General features: G+C 55.8%; 1 protein-coding gene across 1 annotated transcript in view; it reads right to left on the reverse strand.

Moving 5' to 3' along the window:
• The window catches only part of NOTCH3 (notch receptor 3), a 43,999-nt gene that overhangs the window by 33,559 nt on the left and 4,918 nt on the right, over positions 1 to 5,522 (reverse strand).

Below are 5,522 nucleotides of genomic sequence, written 5' to 3' on the forward strand. Positions count from 1 at the left end.
GCTGCATGGAGCCCCCCCACCCACAGTTCCCACGGCCCCCCGCCCCAGCCCCAGCTGTTGGGGCTGCAGCTGTCCCTGCCAGCTCAAGCCCTGGGAACCACAAGGCAGGGGCGGGCAGGAGGAGGTGCTGACTTGTGCCAGATGTGGGGACTCAGGAAGCTGCCAGAATGGGGGGTGCAAAGGCAGGAAGTGAGGGTCCTGGGCATTAGAGGGAGGTCTGGGGCCATGCGCCCAGACCCCAGGGTAATGGAGAGGGCAGGGGTAGGGAGGCCTGGGGGCCATGGTTCTCACTTCCCCCTGATGTTGGACATCTGCTCCAGCTGGGCAGACCTGAACAGTGCTCTGCTGAGAGGGCCCAAGGCAGGTACCCCTCGCACAGCCAACACTGGGTGTTGCAGGGATAAGGTGTGGTTTGAAGGGAGGGGCAGCTGGCACTAGGCATGTGCTGCCCTGTCCAGCGTCCCCATCCCTGAGGGCTGTGTCCCTCTGAGGTGTGGCAGTCTAACTGTCCCGCCAGACTGGTCTGGGGTGCGGCTGGGTGTGAGCTAGTGGAGAGCTGTGTGTGATGGCAGGTGTGGGGCCTGTGTGTGTGTGTGTGTGTGTGTGTGTGTGTGTGTGTGCCCTGGCTGGTCACAGATAGAGAGAGATGGAGGGAGATAGAGAAAGGCAGAGACAGATACAAAAAAGGAAGCTAGAAGCAAACTGCCTCAGAGAAGAGAGAGATGTGCAGAGACACAGAGGGAGAGACGGAATAAGGTGAGCTGGACCTGAGAACAAGACAACGAGGCCTGTGTCCCCTTCCTCAGGGGATAAGCAGAGACAGGACCCTACCACCCGGACAGGGCCGGTGCCTGTGAACTCACCCTAGGGGGCCATATGATGAGCCACGTGTGTGTGCACTTGAAGTCCATGTGTGTACACACGCCCGTGCTGTGATGTGCAGGCCGGACCTGCGGTGGGTCCCTGTGCGTGGACGTTATCTGGGTACACAGCTCTGTGTGTGTGACCGCTGTGTTCTCAGGTGTGTCTGTGTGCGCGTTGGATGTGACCGTCTGCCTGCACGTATAAACTGGGTGTGGGCATGTCTTGGATCCGTGTCTACATGTGCTGAATGTGTGTGCAGGCAACGCGTGCAGGGCCTTGGGCTGGTGACCCATGGTACCTAGGAACACGGGTGATTGTACGAGTACGAATGTCAGTGTGTGAGCTGTGTGTCCACGTCTGCGGGTGTCGTGTGTGTGTGCGTGCGCACGTCTACGTCTCTGTATGTGTGACCCAGGGCTGTGTGTGCCTGCAAGTGTGTGACAGGCCATGTGTGTGCGCGCTGGCCCCGCGGGGGCGGCAGCTCCTGCCCGATCCTGCCCGATCGGGCACCGGGCTGGGCTGTGGAGGCCCTTCCCTCCCAGCGCAGAGTCGCACGGAGGCTCCCTGGGACCCCGGACCCCGGCCGCTCTGGCCGCGTATCTCTTCCGCCGGCCAGGCCTCCCTTGGGGGTGTGCGCCCCCGCAGCCCCCGCCCAGACCCCGCCGCCCGTCCCGCTTTGTCTGGCAAAGAAAGCGCGAGGCCGGCCGGGGGGGAGGGGGTGTCAANNNCACGTGGGCTCGCGCCCCCCGCCCTCCTTTTCCCTCCCCTCGCGGGGGCGGGGTCCCGGGGCCGCCGGGTCCCTGCGGCCAAGGGAGGGAGCGGGGCCGCGGGCGGGGAAAGGGGCGCGGGCGCCGCTGCGGCTCCCGCTCCGACTCCGGCTCCGGGACTTGCCGCGCTCCGGCCTGAGAAGTTTTCCCCGAGTTCAGAGCTCCGAGAACTTCGCGCCCCCTCCCCGTCGCCCGCCCGGCCCGGCCAGGCCGGCCCTGGGTGTGTAGGGGGGCTTTTGTGCGAGGGGTCCCCAGCCTGGGGGTACTGAGGCTCCAATTCGTGACCTTCCCGGGACTCCAGACGGGTGTGCATTGGGAGCGTGCTCCAGATCCTTGGTTCCCCCGATCTCGCGTCCCTGATCCCTGCACCTCAAGCTCCCAGCCCCTGATTCCTGAGTCCCTACACCCCCAACTCTGATCTCTCCTGGGCTCGTAATCTGCGGACCTCTGAGGCCCTGCCCCCTCCCCCCATTGAGTCCCTNTGGAAATTCAGGCCAGCCATGCGGTGAGGCGTGGGCTGAATCCGCAGTGACAGACACACCAGCCTCGTCAACACCCACGCTCCCAACACACACTCAGAGCCCGGGGACGCACACAGAGCCAGGGCACAGACACAGATCCCCGAAAACTGAGGCCAGGCACGTCCTAGGAATCCCATGCACACACAACCACCCTGCCCCATCGCAGACATACGCGCACAGAGCTTCAAGAGGACTGAAAATATAAGACACAAACCCAAAATTCAGGCCCAGCCAGGCCTTAAGCCTGGGGCAGCATTTGCAGCCTCAGACCCCAGACACATATTAGGAAGGAGCCTCATGGATGTGAGTGCACACACACACACACACGCTCACACACACACTCTCTCTCACACACACACACACACACACACACACACACACATGCAGAGTTAATCTCAGCTCTCCTGGAAAGCACCCCTCTTCCTCCTTACTACCCTCCGTAAACCCCAAAGGTCCGCCCCAGCCCCCAGCCCCACCCAGCTTTGCTGCTTAGCCTTGCTCAGTTTGATCAACTGCCTTTTCCAAAACCAGTCATGCTCCAAAGCCGCCCTGCAGCCCACTCTGTCCATGTGGCGATAATGGGGACCCTGAAAGGGGCCCCAAGCCCAGCCCTGGAGAAGCCCTCATTCCGAGGAAGAAAAAGCAGGACACAGAAAGGCCCCCAGCTCTGTGGGTTCAGAGCTAGGCCAGAGGGAGGGACAGAGTCTGGGAAGGGGTTAGTGAGGGCTCTGCTTGAGGGTAGTTACTTATTTGTTCATTCATTTATTCAACAGGTGCGTATAAATCTCTGGCTTTATGTCTGGCTTTGTTCCAGGGGCTGCGGTATACCTTCCTCCCCCAGAGAGGGCTCCCCAGAGGCGGGTCCAGTGGAGCCCAGCCAGGAAGGCCAAATGAGAGGGAAAACACGGTAGCAGAGACACAGGTCTGCACCCACAGGAGGGAGCAGAGAAAGGAGGAGGAGTGGACAGGTCAGGGGTCACACTCGCCACCATGAGGAGGAGAAAGAGGCAGGCTGCCCCCCCCCATATTTAGCCGCAGGGAGGAGGGATGGGTTAGGAATCTGGAGCCTAGGGGTGGGTCACCTCTATATAGAGGCTGAGCATCTAGAAGCCATGGTTGGAGATTTTCACCAGGGCAGCCCAGAGAGCTTCAGGCAACTTTTAACCTTTTTATTTTAAAATAATGTCGAATGCAGAATAGCGTGATTTCCATATGCCCTTTGTCCAGATTCACCAACTCTTTCCGCATTGTGCCACATTTGCTTGATCTGAATCAGTTCCTCAGCTTTTCCCTGTCTTTTGTGATATTCGCATGTTGAGAGAATTGAGGCCACTTGTTTCTCAGGACGTCCTCCAGCGGCCTGGCCTGCTGGGTCCTCCCACCCAGGGAGTGTGTCTTTGTCCAGAACCACAGGTCCACAGGTCCAGAACCAGGTGATGCTGGCCTCCCCAGTGCCGCGTATCAGGAGGTACCTGACATCAATTCCTAACACTGGTGATATTAAACTTTGATCGCTTGTGTGAAGTTGGCCAGCTTTCCCTACTATCAAGGTACTGTTTTCTTCCCATCCCCTCCTCCTGTTATTAATAAATAAATCTCAGTATCACGTGCGGAGATACTCTGAGAGTATATGAATAGCCTGGTGCCCATCAAACAGTGTTCACCCACTGGGTTGGGCATTTATTGATGATTTCCTCTGAGGATTTTTGACAAAACTGAGATAAAATTCACATAAAATTAACCACTTGCCATTCAATTTTTTTAAATGTTTATTGATTTTTGAGAGAGACAGAGACAGAGTGTGAGCAGGGGAGGGGCAGAGAGAGAGGGAGATACAGAATCGGAAGCAGACTCCAGGCTCTGAGCTGTCAGCACAGAGCTGGACGCGGGGCTCGAATCCACAAATGGTGAAATCATGATCTCAGCTGAAGTCGAACACTTAACTGACTGAGCCACCCATGCGCCCCCCCACTTGCCATTTTTAAGTATACAGCTCAGTGGCATTTAGTGCAACTATCACCCCCATCAAGTTCCAACACATTCCTTTCTTTCTTTTTTTTAAATAGTTTGTCAAGTTGGTTTCCATATAACACCCAGTGCTCATCCCCACAAGTGCCCTCCTCCATGCCCATCTCCCCCCTTCCCTCCACATCCATCAGTCCTCAGTTTGTTTCTCAGCATTGAAAAGTCTCTCCTGGTTTGCCTCTCTCCCCCTCCCCCACCATTTCCCCCCTTCTTCTTCCCCTTGTTCCTCAGTTAAGTTCCTCCTAATCCTCCTATACGTGCAAACATATGATATTTGTCCTTCTCTGCCTGACTTATTTCGCTCAGCATAACACCCTCAAGGTCCATCCATGTTGCTACACATGGCCAGATGTCACTGTTTCTCATTGCCATGTAGTATTCCATGGTGTAGATAAACCACATCTCCTTGATCCATTCGTCCGTTGATGGACACTTAGGCCCTTTCCATGTTTTGGCTATTGTGGAGAGTGCTGCTATGAACATTGGGGTACATGTGCTCCTATGCATCAGCACTCCTGTATCCCTTGGGTAAATTCCTAGCAGTGCTATTTCTGGGTCCTGGGGGAGTTCTATTATTCACTTTTTGAGGAACCTCCACACTGTTTTCCAGAGGGGCTGTACCAGTTTACATTCCCACCAACAGTGTAGGAGGGTGCCCGTTTCTCTACATCCTCGCCAGCATCTAGAGTTCTCTGATTTGTTCATTTTAGCCACTCTGACTGGCATGAGGTGGTATCTCAGTGTGGTTTTGATTTGTATTTCCCTGATGAGGAGGGATGCTGAGCATCGTTTCATGTGTCTGTTGGCCATCTGGATGTCCTCTTTGGAGAAGTGTCTGTTCATGTCTTCTGCCCATTTCTTCACTGGATTGTTTGTTTTTCAGGTCAGTTCCAACACATTTCTATCACCCCAAAGGGACACCCCATCCCCATAGGGCAGCCACTCTCCAGCCCCTTCCTCCAGCTCCTGACAGCCACCAAGCGGCTTTCTGCTTCTATGGGTTTGCCTGTCCTGAACATTTTATATACATGGAATCAGACAGCAACAGGGTCCTTGGTGTTTGGCTTTTTTCACTCAGCATAATGTTTTTGAGGTTCATCTACCACCGTGGAGCATGAGCCAGTTCTCAGTTTCATATGGCTGAGTCATATTCCATTGACTGGCTGTACTGTATTTTGCTTATCCCTTCATCCATTAATACCCTGGATGATTTTTAAATGCTGGAAGAGGAAGAGCGGAAGAAGGCAGAGAAGTACTATTAGTCAGAAAGAAGAAGCATGAAGGGCCGAGGGTGACAGGTGAATGACTGGCCGCAGCCTGGGGGCCAGAGATGACCCCCCCCCCC

The sequence above is a fragment of the Crocuta crocuta genome, unplaced genomic scaffold, assembly GCF_008692635.1.
Source record: "Crocuta crocuta isolate KB4526 unplaced genomic scaffold, BGI_CrCroc_1.0 scaffold755, whole genome shotgun sequence".
Taxonomy (NCBI): domain Eukaryota; kingdom Metazoa; phylum Chordata; class Mammalia; order Carnivora; family Hyaenidae; genus Crocuta; species Crocuta crocuta.